This window comes from Mus caroli, unplaced genomic scaffold, assembly GCF_978045245.1.
Source record: "Mus caroli unplaced genomic scaffold, Mus_caroli_1 scaffold_19, whole genome shotgun sequence".
Classification (NCBI taxonomy): Eukaryota; Metazoa; Chordata; class Mammalia; order Rodentia; family Muridae; genus Mus; species Mus caroli.
This window is the reverse complement of record NW_028227274.1, coordinates 50551901-50573411: the sequence shown is the minus strand read 5'-3', so window position 1 is coordinate 50573411 and position 21511 is coordinate 50551901. Positions and strand designations below refer to the sequence as shown.

At 40.8% G+C, this 21511-nt stretch overlaps 1 protein-coding gene across 1 annotated transcript in view; it reads right to left on the bottom strand.

Moving 5' to 3' along the window:
- Nucleotides 1–20729, bottom strand: part of Znf475 (zinc finger protein 475) — a 48622-nt gene extending 27893 nt beyond the window's left edge. Inside the window, exon 1 of the mRNA XM_021150625.2 lies at nucleotides 20571–20729. The gene's annotated coding sequence lies outside the window, so the exon portion shown is untranslated. The remainder of the gene's footprint in view (nucleotides 1–20570) is intronic.
- Nucleotides 20730–21511: the final 782 nt, after the last annotated feature.

The following is a 21511-nucleotide window of genomic DNA, read 5'->3' as shown; positions in this document are numbered from 1 at the left end:
AAGATAGTGGGCTCTGAGCACGCAGAGCACAGGATAAGGGGGTTAGGGAATACACAAAGCACACTTATCAGCGTTGAGTAAAAGATACTGAGAGCCAATGTTATTCTGACCTAGTTATCCTTTTCCCCTGAAACCAGGAAGTTATAGATACTGAAAGTAGTGAAAGAGATTAGAAAATTCAATATAATAAAACAGGCTCCCTTGCCTTAAACTGCTTCTCCATCTGTCTCTGTCTCTCTTTGTTTTTCTATCCCTCTTCTTCCCTATATACATGCATGCACACACGCGCACGCACACACAAGCACACATGCACACACACACATACACACATGCACACACACATACACACAAGCACACATGCACACACACACATACACACATGCACACACACATACAGAGCCCAGTCCTCAGTGTGATACTGAGAAAGCCCTATGACCTTCACCAACACCTCCTCTAACCCCACCCTTCTCATGACATAAGAGACTAATATTTAGTGAATGGCAACCATGGGCCCAACTGTGCTCTAGTTTTCATGTCTATGGTTCAGTTAATTCTGAGACAGTGATGAGGCAGATATCATTACTCAATTTTATACACCAACCGCGACTCAGAAAAGACAAGTTGGTTGGCCCAAGACAATTTCTAAATGACAGAACAGGGGGTTCAATTCCAGTTCCCGCTGGCTCCAGGGTACAGCTCTTTCCATTATCCATTCCACCTGAATTCCTCGGAGCTCCTCTCCTTTAGTTTCCATCCCCATTTTAATGTACTATTCATATGCCTCTTGGGCAGGCGCCTAAATTCTCTCCAATCTCTATGCTCGAAGAGGGAGATGGGAGGAGGATCGCAGATGGAAAAAACAGAACCGGGAGAGGAGCTCTCCCGAAGACAAGGATGTTCTGTATGAGACAGGGTCATTTTATTTTGCAGTAAATATGGTTTGCTAGACGTTTCTTCTGGTTGGAGTGTGGCGCATCCTTTCTCTGAACCTACCAGCCTCTTCAGGATCACTTATCCAGCCAGCGAAAGATGGGCAGGGTGTGGGGTAGAGGTGTGTGAGAAAGTGACTGATTTAGTTGTCTTTTTTTTAGTTAGATATTTTCTTCATTTACATTTCAAATGCTATCCCCAAAGCCCCCTATATCGTCCCCCCACTACCCTGCTCCCCAACCTACCCACTCCCACTTCCTGGCCCTGGCATTCCCCTGTACTGGGGCATATGATCTTCACAAGGCTAAGGGCCTCTCCTCCCATTGATGGCCAACTAGGCCAGACACAAGATGATCATGACACTATTCAGTGAGGCCAACTGGTGTTTCACTGGCAGCTGTTCTCCACTGTCTTAACTGCATGAGAATGCACCTTCACTCTGAAGACTGCCTCTGTAGCAAGCACAATGAAGCCTCTTAAGGTTCCCATTCTAATCATCAACTTTGTCCCTCTCCTGCAGGCATTTCTCATAGCAAGTGAAAAGCAAATGAGGAGGTGCCTAGACACTGATCTCTGGGGAAGACGAGGAGCGGTGTATTATGTCTCTGCTGCTGACAGAGAAACCCTGTCTCGAAAACCAAACAAACAAAAACAGCAATGCCTGAGCAGCTCAGTCACAAGAAAGATGCACAGTTATCTCACCCAGGCTCTTCAGTGCACAATACTCAAGAAGTCTATGACACTCCATTCCTTAATACACAGTGTCACCTCATATACTGACCACAGCAAGGCAACGTGCCAGGGTAAGGATTATTGGTTGTTTACACTGTAAGTTGGTTATGAAAGCAAAAATACTAGAAACACTCAATACATATATTTAATTCACGTAAAGAAATCAGTCTGTCACCCAGACACATCGTAAAACATTGCTCGTACATAAAGAGAAGCAATTTGAGAAGCCAGCCAGCCAGCTTTAGCCCAGGCATTTTAACCATATTTGCACATTGAACATTTCAGGAATGCCTTGGAGGGCTCCTATTTTATCAGGATCATGCCCCTTTCCATTCCCTTTAGGGTTCATGAGAAGGGAGAAGGAAACACAAATTTGAACATAAGAGTTGTGAGATTCCAGAGCCCTTTTTTTTTTTTTTGCTTTACTCTGTGTTCTTTAAAAGGAAGGCCGTCGGATGCAATCAAATGTGTGACCAAGTCTTTTAAAACTACTTTAATCCTTTAAAATAAATATAATAAACACACGAGATGGCCACTTTCTATAAGTACAGAACCCAAATTCTCCAAATGGGACAAAAATATAAGAAGTTGAGGCTTATCCTGAATGGGCCCATCCAAAGGCCAAGAAGGTTTGATTGATTGTTCTGTCTTTTATGCTGTTTGGCAACCTCCATTCTCTCTACGCATCTTGTGTGAGTACAGTTTCCTAATGTATGCTCTGGTCTTCCTTACCAGAGAAACAAATATAGTCACTTATAGGGAGGCTTGTAGCAGGTACTATCCCTCCCAGAGTGTGGTGGGGGTTACTTACCAAAAGCCATTCTGCTCAACTCCCCCGGTTAATGCAGTCCTAACTTTCAGCTGGGCAGATTTTTCAGCTAAAAGTCTATGAGTTCCTTTGTAGTTAGTGAACATATTGATGGGACTTGAGAAAGTTTTTTTTCTTTGAGACAAGGTCTTAGTATGTAACCCAGACTTGCCCTCACTTGACAAGTGCTACATTTATAGACACTGATGCTTAGAACATACATATAACGTCTGGAACCCTAGGAGTCATCTTGGAATAGTTTATATCCAAGTAACACTTGATGTGAGCCAGCTTGAGTGAACTTGAGTCTCAGTTAAGTGTAAACCCCATTACATGAACCTGAGTACCTTTCTTAGACTTTATTCACATGAGACAAATGTCTATCTATATATTTTAGAGTTTTATTCATGAAAATCTAATAGTAATTAAGGGTTTTCAAATGATTTAATTATGGTCATCGCTATAGCACAAAATAAATTCTTACTGTATAAATGACTGTTTTATTGTATAAAACACTGGGGAAGACTACAGCTCTCCCTATGAACAGCATCTGCCATCAGTAGGAACTTCCTCCTGGAAGATCTGATTCTTATCTCTCCAGGTCCCTCTTCTGCATGTCTAAGCTGTAATTCAGGATGTCCCCTATCACCTTTCAGTCTTTTTATTTTTATTTTTATTTTCTTTTTTGGTTTTTGGTTTTTTGAGACAGGGTTTCTCTGTATAGCTCTGGCTGTCCTGGAACTCACTTTGTAGACCAGGCTGGCCTTGAACTCAGAAATCCATCTGCCTCTGCCTCCCGAGTGTTGGGATTAAAGGCGTGTGCCATCACGCCCTCACCTTCCAGTCTTGGAAGTGGAGCTGTAATCTCTCTTATGCTGTTCATTTTTACTGCTAGTTTCATAAGTAACAGCTTTGTTCCTAATCAACAGTACCTTAAATTCCTTTTGTTCAAATAACATATATAGTTTATTTCCTGATGGATGCAGACAGATTCAGAATAAGTAATTTTTAAAAATCTGTTCGATTTGAGCGACACATTATTTTTACGGCTGCAAAGTACAAATTCGAAGGAACTCTTTCCTAACATGACAGAGATTCAGGTGCTTGCCTCAACCATAAAAATTCCACTGAAAATGTGGTTTTGTGTCTTTAACAAAATGGTATTATGAGCTATAAAATGTCACTACTGTACTTGTTAATAATTGAATTAAATCATGAGGAGAAACTTGTCATCTTAAGCCAGGTTATAGGTTGTTGAGTTTTGTATGCCTCTCTTTCTCTACTGATAATCCAGTCTGTCTCTCATACTATGGAGAGATATCAGCCCATCCCACTCAGAGACCAATGATTACCAGAACAGCTGATGGAAGCTGGGTGGCTCACACTCTTCTAGAAAGAACTAGGGAAACGGGTGTTTGTGGTCCTCAGTAAATCTGAGGTAAACTGACAGAAGGTCCTATGAGAACAGCTGGGACCTGGAGCCTGTATGGCTTGAAAAATTCCAAGATTGGTATTAGAGACAAAGATAGTGATGCTATTTTAAAAAAAAATGTAGCTAGAGGTGTGGCTTTGCGGGACTGTGAGCATTTCTGATCTGGATCTTAATTGCTAATTAAAAAAAATCCCCTTCCTCATTTTTTCTTCACTAAGAAAGATACTGAACCCCAAAGTTCTTTTACTTTCATTCATTCTAACTGCCTTGTGTGGACACAAGAGTCTGTGGTGTTAGGAAAGCACTGGGAAAGGAGTGCAATGGACATTCTATGCTTCTAAGTAGAGCCTTCCACATGGGCACTTACGTTGTTAAGACTCATAATATCACCCTATGTAAGCTAGGATTAGATCCAACCTGCACTTTTCACTCTATATTGAGTATCCAAATCACAGGATGTAAAATCACAAATGCCACACAGGTATGGCCACAGAACTGTCACACTGATATGTGGCGAGGTAGAGAAGTAACTAAGCCAACCACCAGTATGACTATGCAAGAGCCCTGTAATGTGCAGAAGAAATACAACACATGATGAAGAAAAGGATGGAGTGGGAGGATTCAGGAGAACGAGGACTGTTCGCAGGAGAATCCCTGTCCCCGTCTGCTTTATCTTGTTGTGATAAAAAACCCACCCAAAGCCCTTGGAGAGGAAAGATGTTACTTGGCTTACAAGTTACAGTCTATCATCATCAAGGGAAGTAAAGGCAGGAAGCTGGAGGCAGGAAGCTGGAGGCAGGAACTGAAACAGACATTCGGAGAAAAAGCTGCTTTGGGCTTCCTCCCCATGGCTTGCTCAGCTTGTTTTCTTATACAACCCACGACCTCCATGTCCAGGGGTGGCGCCTCTCACTCTGAGCTGGACCCTTCCATGTCAATTTGTCAATCAAGAAAATGTTTCACAGGACAATCTGATAGAGGAGTTTTTCAAATTGAGGTTTCCTTTTCCCAGATAACTGTAGCTTGTGTCAACTTGACAATAACAATAATAGCCAAAAACTAACCAGCGGTTCACATACTGTGTTTTTTCATATTCCAGATGATTTTATCCCAAGTATTGGGGCCAGAGGCCAATTGTGCCCTATATGTATACCTTCTTTGTAGTCATCAAAGTGCTAAAAATGAATTGCCACTACATTTAAATTTTGAGATATCACATGGATGGTTGTTTGTATTTACTTGACATGTAAGATATAGCTTGAAGAACCTACATTCCTGTCCCATAACCAATATGAGTCAAAGCACTGTGAAAGCCATAGGTCAGATGGGCAATCTGGATTCTTCCAAAGTTTCTCAACCAGTTCACATCACTAATTTATAGGCCAGGCTTCCCCCTAGGGCTATTTTGAGTCTGTAAGATTGCTTGTGAACCTCATTTGAAACTGACCCTTTTCCACAGTTTTCTTCTTAACTGGATATTTGAAAACTACTTCAAAGATTTATAAATCCCAACTCTTCAGAAACTGAGGACCCAGTTGAAGATGCATTATCTTTCCTGAAAGATATGACTGCTAAAGTCACAGCATACTCATGGGTGAAAACTTAATAGAAAATCTTGCAAATGAAAGTAGGCTAAAGAGGAAATGAATGGTTTAAGGAGTGAGGGAAGAGCCAAGGAGAAAGGAGTGGCAGTGATGTAAGGAGGAATAAGTTATTGGAGGATCAGTGGTGCCACATGAAATCTCAATCAGAAAGGACAAGGGACCCTGGATTTAGAAAACCCATAAGGATAACAGAAGGGGGAACAATGGCAAGAAAAAAAAAGTGTTTCTTGGGATAATCTGAATATTTTGAAGTCATTGGTATATGTAATTATCAACCCATGTTATTCGAGCTATTTTATATAAGCTAATGGATATTGCTTTACCACTTAATGTCTTTCCATATGTGGGATGTTAGATGTTTCTTTCTTTCTTTCTTTCTAAAGAACTAGACAGTGAAAGATTCAAATAATCTACTAACAATAAAAGCAATCATTGGGTTTTCAGGACTTGATCTGGAAATCTCTCATTGGAGAAGATGGAAGAATTTGGTCTACTTTTTCCTCTGTTTCCAGCTTGCCAAGTTGTTTTGTCAAGAAGTGAATATAAATTAGATTGAAATGAAAATGTGGGAGAACAGAGCTGCAATTCCTTCTCAACCTAGAATGAGATCTCTTTACTCTATCAAGAAGCTAAAGTTAATTACTACCAAAAATGAGGAAAAAAGATACTCAGCTTTTAGTATTCAAACTTTAAAAGAATTTCAAATCAATGCATGGTTTACTGGTCCCGTCCTATGAGATACCCAACAGAGGTTGACTGTTGTAATTCTCTTGACTCATTCATTATCAGTGCTCCGATTTTAGCATAGACTGCCAAGCCAAGGGTGAGAGCATTCGAAGTGTTGTCACTGCTCTAGTGTGTCCAGGTGGGAACAAACACAATCCATAGGACTAACCTTGGCTGGCATCAGTTGGCAAGAGACAGATGGCTGTCACTGTGTCCTTGAGGGACCTTTCTAGCCATACCCTCCACTGACTTAATAACAGACTCAGCATTGTGCCTTAGCTCTATTCTACCCCCAGGAGGTCAGAGTCTCCCAGAGCCTGGCTAACTCTTAAACTTATCATTAAGACCATTCATTTTAAACATCAACACTGTTAATAATGCTCTCTTTACCCAAAGCTGTATCTGAAGCAAGTCCTTGGGCAGAAAGTCAAGCAGACCAGGACCCACGGACACGCTGGATTTCTACTGTGCCGGTCAATGAATGAGGCTTTATTTCCTGATTTCCTCACTGACGAGCAGTGAGTCTGGAGACTTCATAGTTTACTTACACCCACACTATAAAATGCTGTTTCTTACTGTGGGCTTTTATTGCTGTGGACCTATGACCATCCTATGCAGATGTGTTACCCAAAATCTATTGTCATTCTGCTTGATGTCACCAAATGATGTAAACTCTTTCACAGCCGATATGGTTAGAACTCATTGATGCTTCAGAATTCTCTGTAATACATCCTGTTCCTTCTCAGGAAAACTTAAAGATACCCTTTGCTGGTGAAAACCACTAGACTTCATCTCCTGCGTTCTCTGAGGAACTTACTCCCTTCTCTGTGTCCCATGAGCCCAAGCAAAGCATGAAATGTGGTGAGAGCTCTTTATTTTAAAACCTCATCACTTATAGCTTAGATATCTTGTGGCTTACAGCATACTGAAAGCTTCCTGCCACTCCATGTCAAATTCCTATCAAATGCCATGGATGTCAGAGCATCTGCTTGTTTACTTGTAGTGGAGAAAAAGAAGATCTATGTATATATTTTCAGTTACACAGAAGATGGCAAAGGCCAAGTATTTGCCCCATTTTGTTTGTGTTTTCAACTGGCTCCCCCCCAGCCCCATCACCTTTCGTATCCTTTGTCACCCACATCATTTTCAGTACCATTTCTCTTTACATCTAGGACAAGCCAAGGCAATAAGGGCAGAATCAGGAAATGAATATAGAATGGGGCATCCCACGGTCGACTCTATAGCCATCCTAATTTGGCTGGAATGGCAACAATGTTAACAAGTTCCCATGTAGAATATGCCACTTAAATATTAACTCTATTATAGTATACAGAAAGCAGATCATTGTATATTACAATGTTATGGGCTCTTTCCGGTCACAAACATGAAATCTTGCCTGTCCCTAAGCATCAGAGAAAGAAGGAATTTGAAACACGCAAAGAGCTAAACAAATACTTGCTGACTTCAAGGACAGAGGGAGAACTGAACAAGCCAAGATACGTGGGTTGCCCTGGAATCTGGAGAGAGTAGGAAACAGATTCTCTCTAAGGGGTTTTGAAAGGAATGTGATCTTTTAACATCTCAGCTTGGTGACCTCTGACACAGAACTCTCCCATAATGAAGTTGTGATTTCTTTTTTTAAGCCATTAATTTTATGGCAACTTACAACACATAATAAGAAATGAAATCATCTTGAGAAGAGGAACTCAGCTTTGTGAATGCAGCAGCCTTTTGCAAAGGGGTTCTTCTGCCAGCTCTGTCCATGCTTTGCTCTGGAATTTTAAGTCATGGCACAGTAAGAAAACACATTTCCACCAGTAACAACTCAGTGCCTTGGTGAGATACCCCAGTTGCTTGTCTTGAAATGAGCTGTCATGAAATTCACTCTATGAGGTAACCCAATCACAAAAGAATACACGTGATATGCACTCACTGATAAGTGGATATTATCCCAGAAACTTAGAACACCCAAGATACAATTTGCAAAACACATGAAACTCAAGAGAAGGAAGACCAAGGTTTGGACACTTTGTTTCTTCTTAGAATAGAGAACAAAATACCCATGGAAGGAGTTACAGAGACAAAGTTCAGAGCTGAGACAGAAGGAAGGATGATCCAAAGACTGGCCCACCCAGGGATCTATCCCATAATCAGCCACCAAACCCAGACACTATTGCATATGCCAGAAAGATTTTGCTGACAGGACCCTGATATAGCTGTCTCTTATGAGGCTATGCCAGTGCCTGGCAAATACAGAAGTAGATGCTCATCTATTGGATGGACCACAGGGCCCCCAATGGAGGAGCTAGAGAAAGCACTCAAGGAGCTAAAGGGGTCTGCAACCTTATAGGAGGAACAACATTATGAACTAACCAGTACCCACCAGAGCTCATGTCTCTAGCTGCATATGTAGCAGAAGATGGCCTAGTTGGCCATCAATGGGAGGAGAGGCCCTTGGTCTTGCGGAGATTCTTGCCCCAGTATAGGGGAATGCCAGGGCCAGGAAGTAGGAGTGGGTAGGTTGAAGAGCAGGGTGCGGGGAGGGTATAGGGGACTTTCAGGGTAGCATTTGAAATGTAAATGAAGAAAATATCTAATAAAAATAAAAAATTTTAAAAAAGAAATTCACTCTATGATGACAGATGAACAATAACACAACAGTGCCCAGTGAGTCCTAGTGTCACTCTCTAAGTGGGTGAGAATGCCCAACCACAGTGCCTGACAACTTTTAATTTTGTTTTATGCCAACCGTGGACGGAACGGATTTCCTGGCTCATCCACATTATCCTCTTCCTTCTTTGACTATGCTAATTGTTTTGTGTTGCTTATTTACATCAGAGAGAATCATCATTAAGTATAATCTTCAGAAACTTGACTTAAACGCACATTGCTTTTGCCCACATTGCTTTTGCCCATTTCTTATTAATGCAGGTGTGTCATGTGCCGTGCTTAATGGAGATCCTTTCTTCCTGCAACCATGCTGTCCACACTGCAAGCAGCTTTCTCTAGTGACTGGAAGGAGGTGTGTGGACCTTGTGGAGAAAGAAGAGTCACTATATGATTTGATTCTGCTAATGCATTTCTGTTTTGTCAAATCATACATTCTGTGTGTGGAGTTCTGGCATAATGGAGACCTTCCGATTTTCTGTCCCCCTGTGTAGCCTTCCTGTGTAACTTCTTACATGACCCCCGTCCCTGGCATTAGCCATTCTTGGGCATCACTGTTACCAAACTCATACTCGATGAGTGCACTGCATAAACGTGAGGAAACTACAGATGAAACTGTAGTGTGCTGTACAAAATGTATAGGAACATTGGAGACTGCTGCTTGTGATACTCGGAGAAAAATGTTTTCCGTTTTAATATGTGAGAGATTATTTTGTTCTTAAGTCGATCATATTTGAGTCCTCTCCCAAGCTAGAAAAGGCTCACACAGAGGAGGAGGATTGCTGTTAACGTGATGTGCCCACCCTAAGGGTGGGAGGATCTTGCTGTTTTCCTGCTGTGTACCGTCCCCCCAGGAACAACGATACAGGCAGTTACGCAGTGGCAGAGCTTGGTGCTTAAAGCCTGGGTGAATGATGGTCTGTCTCTGTTTCTCATCATGCTTGCAGATCCCAGTTGTGGCCATATGGTTTGCTGTGTGCCAAGTTTCCCCTCTGTGTGGGACAGAAGTGACTGCTCTCATACACTGAGGGAGTTCCCATTGGCCACGGTTCATGTTATCCTTTTCTCATAGCGTAGTCCTTCAAAATGCATCTTCTTGTCCAGATACTAAAACTTGCCTTAATTTTTAGGTATTATGATGGCATTATAGTTACGTTTTAATTGTAATTTTTATTAAGGTAATTATAGATTCAATATAGTCAAAAGAAATAACTGGGAGATCCCTTGTGTATTTGATTTCTTTCCTCCTATTTGTAAAACTAAAGTAAAATGTGTGACTAGAGTGACAGTTGTGAATAAAATCCAGGATACTCATTTCAGTTGATTGTGTGAATTTAGCTTTATATAACTTTGCTGCATGTATAAGTATCCACAGACAAGGTACCAAATGGCTCCAATACTATAAAGATGCTGTCTTCCTATTTTTAGCATTTTCTACCTTCTTTCCATTATATCCTCATCCCTACCCCCCCACCCACTAACCACAAATCTTCCTTTCATTCTGAAAATGTTATAATTTCGAAATATTATGTAAATGAACATAGACAGTACATAGACTTTTTCACTGAGCATAACTTCATGACGAGTCAACCACGTTGTATAGTTCAACAATCTACTGGTTTTCATTGTTCCGTAAAGTAGGAGTTTATGTACATGTCATACTTTGCTTCACTGCTGAAGTACAGTTTAGACAGATACAGTTTTGTTACTGTGCTCTTTCTTATGACAAAACACGTTGAATTGTTTTCTGAAGGATGCAGAGAAGTCAGGTAAGTGTGGAAGGAAAGATAATTTTAGTCAGTGGAGCAGCAGCATTTATAAAGATACAAGTACCCAAAGCATGACACTCTTACAAAATGACAGGGCCTGGCTTACAGGGAGGATCCAGTTTTTGTATGATATGTATAAGGTTTTGTCAGGGGGGAGCTTAACTGTGTGTACACACATGGGGAGATAGGGTCATTCGTACATGAGTGTTTGAGTATAGAATTAAGTGTGAGTGGGTGAGTGTGTGGGTGGATACAATTTATGGGACTACATACATGAAAGTATGACAGTGAGCATGCATATGCACAGATGAGTGTGTGTGTGTGTGTGTGTGTGTGTGTGTGTGTGTGTGTGTGTGAAGGTACAAAAGTGTAGATAGAAGTGAGCATTTAGCTGCTGGGAATTGTTTGATGGGATGTGTGCATGGATGTGGGTGGAAACACATATCTATATCCATAAAGGAATATGAGTGAGTATGTTGATGGGTATGTGTGGATGAGTTCCAGTGAGAGAGACATACAGATAGACAGACAGATAGATGGGGCTCAGGGAGGGGGAAGGCTGCTGGGAGGCCAAGAACTGTAGATGAAATGAGAAGGAAAGTGATGAAAAATTAAATGAACAAACTAGGATATATTGAAACAAATGATGAGCTGCCTTTCAGTTAGTATCAGGAATTTTACTTCCGAAATAGGAAACAGAAACATTCCATAGATTTGCCTATAATAATTCTTGCCACACTTAATTGGCAAAAGAACATGGATTATGAAATCTAAACACCTTTAGCTTCTAACTCTTAGGAACAAGGGAAAGTAAGTTTTCAATTTCTTAAAATGATGTATTGTAGCAGGAACAGTGAAATGCTGGGGGCCACGCAGCAGCAAAAGCAGCTCCTGCAGGAGGACCTAACTGAAGACTGCTTGAAGAGACCAAGGACTACTGATGCAGACAATGCCAGCCAATCAGGAACTGCTGTTTAGAAGAGATGCTTTCTTGGGACCAATGGGGCGCAGGGTGGAGGGTATTAAAGGAGCTTGCAGCCCCTTTTCTCACCTGCTCATGGAGTCTGTGTCATTGACTCTGCCCCATCTCACCTCCAACGCCCAAGGGCAGGTAGGGTCAGGTGGCGAGTAGTCCAGGGCACAGGCAGCAATATAATACAGCTTCCTTTAAAAGAAAACTTTTAGCAGGAAATGAGATTGGTGTAATTTACAAAAATACAACTTATACCCAACTAGTAAGACTTCTATGCTCCTTTCAACACAGAGACCGTGAGTGATACTCATTTCAGTTGCTCCACCCATGCCCCATCTTACGTCACTGATAGCTGACATATGCTTAAATATTTTTGCTCCAAAACGTTGACAAACACCTCTGAACTAGTCTGTACAGTTTTTTGTTTTGTTTTGTTTTGTTTTTTTACTTAATCACACTGAGCTTAAGTCACGAGAGAAATTCATCTTCCACAATATATTTTGTTAGGGAAACAAGATGGTTTCCTATTTGCTTTTCTGTTGTGTATCTTTCTCTATCACTCTCCACTTTAGTTTTTGAGCCAAGGCCCCTCATTGAGCCGGGAGCTCTCTGTGTCTGATAAACCACGGACCTGTCAGTCTGTCTCTTCTCCCACCCAAATGCTGGAGTTATAGGCAAGAACCTCCACAGATTTCTCAATGGATCCTGGAGGTTCACTCTAGCCCTGTGCTTGTACAGCAAACATTTTGCCCACTGACTCATCTCTCCAGGCTCTTGGTTCTTAATTGTAATTGAATTATCACCATTAGTAGGGGGAAAGCCATAGAGTGAAGCAAATTGCTTAAATATATTGGTACAGTTTAATTTTCTAAGGAAAAGCAGAAAATGTCATTAGCCAAAGTATTGGGACTGCTTCTCTAGTGTCCAAAGATTCTAGTGTTGTCTCTTTATTTGTTTTGCTTTATTACCTCTGCATAAACTTGGACTTTGGTTGATAGCATAGTTCCCAAAGTCCTATCAGCTGGAATTTTGAGTGAAGTTCTTAACATCTCTGGACCTGTTTCTTCCTATTTTGTGGATGTAAAAGTCACCTGGCAGGGTTGTTATGAAGAGTAAACATAAGATAATAGTGCTGGCAGATACCGGGTATGATATATATATCATGATTGTTATTATGGTGCTTTCAAATGCCATCTTCATACATGATCATATCTTTGTACATAATGCAGCAGACCAGAAAATGTAATTAGTGACATTTCTGAAATTATTCTCCTTTTTATTAAAATACCCCAACAAGTTCCCAAGTTTTCATTTCCTAGCTAACTCAAACCACATTTTATTTAGATTCAATTGAAAGACATCTCAGCCACAGTCCTGGAAATACTGAGAACCCTAGGGAAACATAAGTGTGTTTTCTAACCTCATCCAAATTGTATGGAACATTGTAATCCTGCTTGACAGCACTGCTCCCCTTACTAAGGATACTTGCTCCATCTCCCAGTTAGCTGCCCCTAGGTAACCATGATCCCTGGCGCTGCCGCTGACTGGCACAGTGCTGGGTACTAGACAAAAGCTGGCTCGTAGCACTCGGCTGTGCAATGGCCTTTTCCAAACCCTTCTTACAAGATGGCTCAGGGTGGTCTTCAGAACTCTTAAGTGGTTCAAGCAAGTGACTTTAACAAATATGGAGTGGAAAACCCAATGTGGGCAAAGTGTGATTAACAGTTTGCCCGGCAACAATGAGACTTGCTTTTTAGTCTTCTGAAAGCGATGAGCAATGGCTACAGATCTATTTTGGATTCTAGACCCAAGAACCGAGTCTCCTATGCTCAAGCTAAGAATTTCCCATCAACAAGGCCACCCTCATTAAGTGACAAGCATGGAAAAATCTATTCTCTGCTGCAATACATATGAAGCACAGCATACTCCATTGTACATACGTCCTTTGGACATATAGCACATAGTTGTATAATAGGACATATAGCAGAAGTTATATATATATATATATATATATATATACACACACACACACATATACACACATATACACACACACACACACATAGAGAGATGTGCTGGGTCATATGGTAGTTTTATTTTTATTTCCACGGGAATATCCATACATTTTTTTCATAATAGTGATGTGAATTTATATTGTCACTAACAGTGTGCCCCTGAGAGTCTGCCTTTCACCCCACCTTTGCCAGTTCCTCTTTTTATTTATTTATTTATTTATTTATTTTTTAAAGATTTATTTATTTATTATATGTAAGTAAACTGTAGCTGTCTTCAGACACTCCAGAAGAGGGTGCCAGATCTTGTTACGGATGGTTGTGAGCCACCATGTGGTTGCTGGGATTTGAACTCTGGACCTTCGGAAGAGCAGTCGGGTGCTCTTACCCACTGAGCCATCTCACCAGCCCCCTAGTTCCTCTTTTTAAAAAATAATTCTAATTCCTATGAGGTGGCTTTGACTCACACTTCCTTGACGATTAGTGATGTTTAACTTTTTTTTTTATTATTATTTTCTTAAACTTATCTGCCATTTGAGTAGAATGGTGGTTACCAGCAGCTGGAGCCTGGGTGTAAAGGGAAGGTAATGGTTAAAGGATCCAGGTTGGGTTGTGAGCAATAAAGGCAGACACTTGATGTCTAGACGGCACACAGCTCACCAGGCCCTCGTGTGCTCTGTGGGCTTTACGGTCTCAAGGTGTATTCAATCACTGTCTCTCCCATTGTCTACTTTAGCTTTCTTTTAAAGGTTGTACATTGCTTCTGCTTTCCTTGTTCACAGCTCTGTGGTCCTTGTTTCTAATCCTGTGTATGGTTGGAGTGCATACGTGTATGTGGGTTTGCATGTGTGTGGGCACACACATGTACATGCATGGGGGGGTGTTAGATAATATTGGGTGTCTTCCTTGACCACTCTCCATTTTATTTCCTGAGCCTGGGACTTGCTGATTCAGCTAGTCTAGGCTAGCCAACTTACCTCAGGGTGCCGTGTCCTTACCATTGGAGAGCTAGGACTGCCATGGCTACCACCGTCTCCTACTGTTTTTGCTTTCGTACATGGTTTCTGGGGATGTGAACTCTAGTCCCCTGCTAGTGTGGCAAGTACTTTTTGCACTGAGGCATCTTTCTTGCCCCAAATTCTGGAAGCTTTCAAGTCCATATCACATGAGGGAAATTGCAGAGTCTAGGAAAACATCTCAAGCCATTATGGAGTTAGTATTTGAGAAGGGACTCAAATTTGGAGGTTTACCCTGCAAATGCTCTGTGAAGGATGGCACAATTTTAGGCTGCAAATCTTGATTCTTTTTTACTTAACTGTGAAGTTCTGGATCCAAAATTAATAATAAAATTAATTTGGTCTAATTAGAGGAGATGAATTTTGAGTGTATCACAATAACACCTATGTTGTTTAGGCAAAGGATGGCTAGTATCCTCTTAAGTCACTTTAAGTGAAAACAGCACTTGCTGTTTACCATAAGTTTCTCCCAGAAGACTCTGTAGAAAACTTTATTTGGGAATTTCTTATCACCCATTCATGCCCCAATAGTTAGGATAATTGAATTCCATTTGAGGTAGTGTTTTACATAGGAAAGGCTGACTGATGAGGGGAATGTGGTTTTAATCTTGGTTTGTTCGATGTCATGTGTTTCATATATAAGATGGCTAGCTTGGAAATAAACAGATAATGCAGTCCAAGATTTATCTGATTGTACCATTGCACAATCACCTAGTATTTTTGAGAGGGAAAAATGCCATGAACCAAGTCAAATATATTAACTTTTTATTGCCTGTTTATGAGTGCACTTTGACTATATTATATTTATATGCTTTAATGAATATATATGGCCAGTAATGAGCTAGCTAGAGGATTATTACTCATATTTATTATCATTTCATTTTGTTCTCTGCTTTTAATTGCCCCTTTCTGAGTACAGACCTCCTCAGCCGCTAACATACAACACACACACATGTATCCCCCCCCCCCATTTCCATATGCTTTTTGGTAAGGCAATGTATTAATAATAACCCCAATGTTTGCTAAGCAATTATTTAATCCAGGATGGCTTCGTATCAAACCTGGGTTGTAACTTGGGTCACGTGGTACTGACAAGGCTGGCAATGGCTGAAACCTGAAGTATGGGTTTTTCCAAATTGTTTATCTCTTCGGTCTCCAGATTGTTGGCTCTCTTGTTTGTTTGACTGATTGCTTCTTTTGTTGTTGCTGTTCATATCATAAGCTGCTCTTTTGACAAGTATTTAAACTTGGGATAAGATGCTCTCCATTGCCCTAACTCTCCATCTAGAGCCCCAATCTGACCACACTTTGCATGTGGGATTCATGCCAATGCGACCAGCACAAGAAGAAGGGCAAAAAGCAACAACACATTAAAACCAGCAGCAGTTTTTCTTCCCCGTGGATCCCTCTGCTAAATTCACAGAAAAGAGAGTAACTCTTTTTGTGTGGTCCATTTTTTTTTTCCTGCTTATGAGTTTGGGTGTGTCTCCTTTCTCAGAGGACTTCACTTCTGTGCTCCTTTGACCCACCTGATGTTGGATACCTTGTGATACCGCATTAACACATACAGGGTGTGTCTACATCTAACCCTCGGATGTTCAGCTATTCCTTTTGAATGCTTGCCTATGCACAGAATACCACGGCCAGGCGGGTTGCCTAATCATTCACATCCGTGTTCACCATGGCATAGAAGGACTACATTCGACCTTGACTCTCCAAGACATTTATTTTCCCAGCAACTACATTTATCTCTGCAAATTACAACCAGAAGCCAGTGCCAGGACCCAGACTAGATGCTTATAGATACCCCACCATCCTCAAAATAGAGCTCAAACTCTTGACCATTGAGGTCCTCTGTAATCTAGAATTACTCTCTCCCAGGTCCCTATCTTGCTTCCCTTTTCCCTTCCTCTGTAAGTGTTACACTCATTCCACCTCAAGTTTCTTAAACAAGCCAGAGTCTTGTTTTTTTCCCTCAGTAGACAGGGTGGAGGTTTCTTGTGTGTCCTTCCTCTTGCCTAAAATCTTCCTCTAGTTCTCTGACTGGCTTTCGGACTTCTCTCTTCGTGTCTCTCTGCAAACATTATCAACCCAGAGAGTCATTTCCTGGTTGATCCTCTTTTTGTAACTGCTGTCACTTTCATTGAAACACACAGCCATGTGTGCACATACCCACATGCACGTACGCACGTACATACGTGTTCTGCAGTCACGGCCAACAGTTCTGTTCAGTGACATCACAGCTTGTTTTCTGAACTGCATTTACAACATGTGGTTTTGTTTTGGTTTTTGCTTTGCACGTGTGGTATCCATTTCCTTCATATGGACATGAATTCCTAGGCACTGGGGACTTATTTGCTCTCTACAGTCGGACTGACAGCCCATGGCCAATTGCCAGACCTATGGTAGGTGCTAACAAAACACAGCTTATGTTGAAAGAAATTAGCTTTGTTTTGCATTACATTTTCAACAGAACTCAAGATTATTATTTAAATAAAAAAAAGAGAATGGAAAAGGACTTTTAGTGAAGAGTTTTGGGTTTTTTTTTTAAGTCTTAGGAATACTTCAACATACAAATCTTGTTAATTCCTCTTCATAAAGGGATTACTATTCTATTTAGCCTGAGATATGTAACTATAATTAATGCAGGACAAATAAGACCCCAGGCAAAGACTATGCATTGAACCAAACAGCGTACCTCAGAAAGTAATGATACTGATATTTGCAAAAATGTCATAGACAAAACAAAAAAGGATGGAAACATAAAAGTATAATAAATAGTACTTCTGCATTAGAAGCCATTGATCTTCAAAATTAAGATAATTAAAAGACAAGTGACAGAGTGGAAAATGTACTTAAGATTTATAGCTATAAAGAATTTGCTGTGTATATCTGTATGTGTACACATAAAACAAGACAATCCAAATTTTAATATTACTAATGACAAAAGTTATCTACTCATAGAACTTGGGAAATAATATACAATGTTACTGGTTGTTTGGCGTCAGAAAAAAAGGCTAACATTTTTCTATAGCTGGGGAGATGTCTCAGTGGTTAAGAGCACTGGCTACTCTTGCAGAGGGTTTAGGTTCAATTCCTAGTACCCACACAATGGCTAACAACTGCTTCTGACTCTAGTCTCAGAATCCAACAGCCTCTTCTGGCCTCTTTGGTCACATGGTATGCAGACATACATGCAGACAAAACCTCTATGCCCATAAAAAAATCTTTTAAATGAAAAATATGTAAACAAAACCCACAGAGATTGTAGACATGCATACTACAATGCCTGAAGCTAAAAGGATTGTCAATCCAAGTGTTAATAAGGATGTGGGAAATCTTCCCGGTAGGAATGTGAAGTGCTACAACCACACTGAAGAACTGTTTGGCACTTAGCAATATGCATATGCTACACATTGTATAAAATATAAAATTATATATCTACAGAAGCTCACATATAGATAAATGCCCACGGGAGCCTTACTCATACTAATGAAAACTGAAAACACATTTCCACCTCAGCAGGTAAAATATAAAAATCATGGTGTCTTCTTACATAGAGGGTTGACTCGCAATACAAAAAGCCTACCAAGATACAACATGAGTCCTCTCAAAACACACGATGCGAAAAATGTCAGATTCAAAAAAGTATGTGCTTAATTACTGCACATATGTGACAAGTGACATGCTAGAGTAGGCAGTGCTATTCCGTGGTAACAGAGCACTCATCGGTCCTCCCGTGATGTAAAGATGAGCACAGTTTGATGCAACCACAAAGATGCATGACCACGCTGACATCTTTGGTGACATTATCTGTCCAGCTTATCAGTGTGGCTACTCAAAAGGGGGTGTCTAGTGTGTGGCTTATGGCTCATTAAAGGTAAGGAAAAACTTCTAAGTGGGTCATAGTGTGAATAGGCAATTAAAAAGAGAACTGTGAGGAAGTGCCTGCCCCACTTCATTTGTCAATAACAAATTCAAATTATTACTCTGCTAAGATAGCATTATTATACTCAAGAAAAGTTAAATATTCTCCTTACCGTGCTTATCAGTTTCACTCCTAAGTGTGAACCAAAGATAAATAAACACATAAGCACCAGAAGGCTTGGGCACATTTTGAGAGTCCACATGGAAGGGATCAGGCAGCAGTTGTCTCCCTGCACCTGGCATATTCCTCTAAGCTCAGTGACCTCCGTGTTCAACTTGCTACCAACACACGGGGATTTCTTTCTTTTCAAAACTGAACAATGTTCTATTCCACTCATCTGTTGATGGACTTTTAGATGTCCTATCTTGGTGCTTGAATGATGCTGTACTACAAATGGGGTAGAGCATACTGATTTCATTTCCTTTGCACATACATATAGCAGAAATGAGATTTCTGGCTCATATGGTAGATTTATTTTTATTTCCACAGGAATATCCATACGCTCTTCCATATTAGTGGTATGAATTTACATTCTCACTAGCAGTGTGCCCCTGAGAGTCCTCCTTTCACACCACCTTTGCCAGTTCCTCTTTTTAAAAAAATAATTTTTGGTAAATGCCATTCTAATTCATGTGAGGTGGCTTTTGACTAGAGATAGATTTGACTTGCATTTCCTTGATGAATAGTGATATGTAATATTTTTATTTCCTTAAACTTATCAGTCATTTGAGTAGAACTCAAATGGTGGTTGCCATCAGCTGGAGCCTGGGTGTGAAGGGAAGATAATGGTTAAAGGGTCCAAGTTGTTGAGTTTAATTATTGGGGACCAAACACAAACCCCAATGATGGAAGACATGAGGATACAGTATATTTCTGCTATTTATCAAGCTAGAGAATCACAAGCATTCATTCCACCGACAAAGAACAAAGCACATAAGGCCACCGTGGGAAGTAATGGGCACTTCAATTTAGCTCACTCTGACAATCAGTTCCTGCCACATACTTCAGGAGAACCCCTCATGATAGTCCCTAAATGCATGGATATTTTGTCAGATGAATCTCAATACAGCTGGAAGACTTAAAGAATGAAATTGGTAGAAAGAAGGGACTTGTGTAGGAGTGTTTACAGCTGCTTGGTTACAGCAGGTCCAAACTGGAAAGAAATCAAATACCAACGAATGGATCAGCTAAACAAATGTGCAACAATCCGAGTTATGCTCACCCATCAAAGAGCTGAGCAGAGGCACCCAAAGGAGCATGGAACAGCCCAGAAACGTGTCTCCACATCCACAGGAGGCAGAAACAGGGGCACTCTTTGCATGACTGGAGTCATCCTGAGTTCATGGGGGGGGGGGGAGGCAATATCAGTCTCTGGTGTCTGAAGCCAGCACAGTGGAGAGAAGGCAAACCGGAAGTCAAAAGAACAGTTTCCGGGGTGACGCAAATGCCCCTGCCTCGGTTGAGAGGATTTCTATGTGGCAATCGTCTGTTAAATTATTTAAGAATTTGAAACTTAGTGCTAAAGTTTGGTTGTATTTCACTCAGGTGACTTTTTTAAACCTTTAATTCAACTGAGTAACTGGAGCCTTTAACACCGCTTCTTTTGTGGATAAACTGGCCAATAAATTTAATACAGTGGTAGGGTTAAAACAGATTTCACTTGGAAGGAAATTCTTTAGGTTGTGTCTTTCAGTGAAATTTGATTCTCTTTTTAGCCATGACAGCATTTAAGTAACGGTTCATGCCTTGTTGTCGACACTATCCAAGGAAGTAAAATGTTATTTTGGAAAATATCGTTACAATCATTAAGACTAATTTCTAATTGAATTTCTTTTCTCTCACAGAGACATAATTGCCGCCCCCAGGTATGGAGGGTGTGGAGGAAATCTAGGTAATAACCGAAGGCTGACTGAAAGTTAAGCTTCAGAGTGAGGAGCTATGACACAAGAGAGAACACAGTCCCACAGACATACCTTGGATTTGTCCTCTTCTGGATGCTTGGCCTTTACTGTGGCGTTCCAGCTCCCTGTGAGGAGCCACACAGAGGATGGCGCAGGAGCTGGGAACTCTAAGGTTCACATTTCCCCTGTGGGACTTGGAGTTAGTAGGTATAGCTGCCGTGTAAAAGGAACCCCAGCTTCTGTTGCCTGGCTATATCCTGGCAACCCGTCAACAGAAGGGACAGGACTGGCTCTCTAGCAACTGCTCAGTAACCTTCAAAACAAGGGGCAAAGGAAGCAGAAGTAGACTGGAAGGTGGATGGGAACCAGACCAAAGTTCTGAACACCCAGGAAGCAGAGGCAGATGAGTTTATCTCGTTCTGCAGGTGGAAACACAACTTACTCTTTTTGGAAGAAAAGGCCCCCAACATTTAATTGTTAGATTCCTGATCCTTTTATCTAGGGACAGAGGGAAAGGGTTTCCCATATAAAACAGTCCCCACTCCCAAACGCAATATTCTGCCTGTTTCTCTGTTTTAATCTCAAGTACAAGGAACTGCAGGATATTGAAGTGATGCCTAACTTATTTTTCTAGCATTTCCTAAAGAATATTTTTAAAGCACTTTAAAAACTGAGTTCAACATTTAAAATATATATATATATGATCTAATGATCTAAATTTGTTTCATATATGAAAATGCTTAGATATATTAAGGTGACTGTGGCTCCATTCTGTAGTGGGATGCTCTGCCTACATGAAAGCTTGAGCATCAAAACAGCTTATAATCATGAGGCATGTATACCTCCACTGCCAAGGACAGTCCTCTAACATTATAGCAAGATCTCAATAAGCGCTACACATGCCTGCTGTATGTGTGCACAAGCAGGTGCATGCATGTGTGTGTGTAAGACATATCAAGGTGATAATTCCTGTTGCCCTTTATGGCAAGATTGGGGATATATTATTAGTGTTT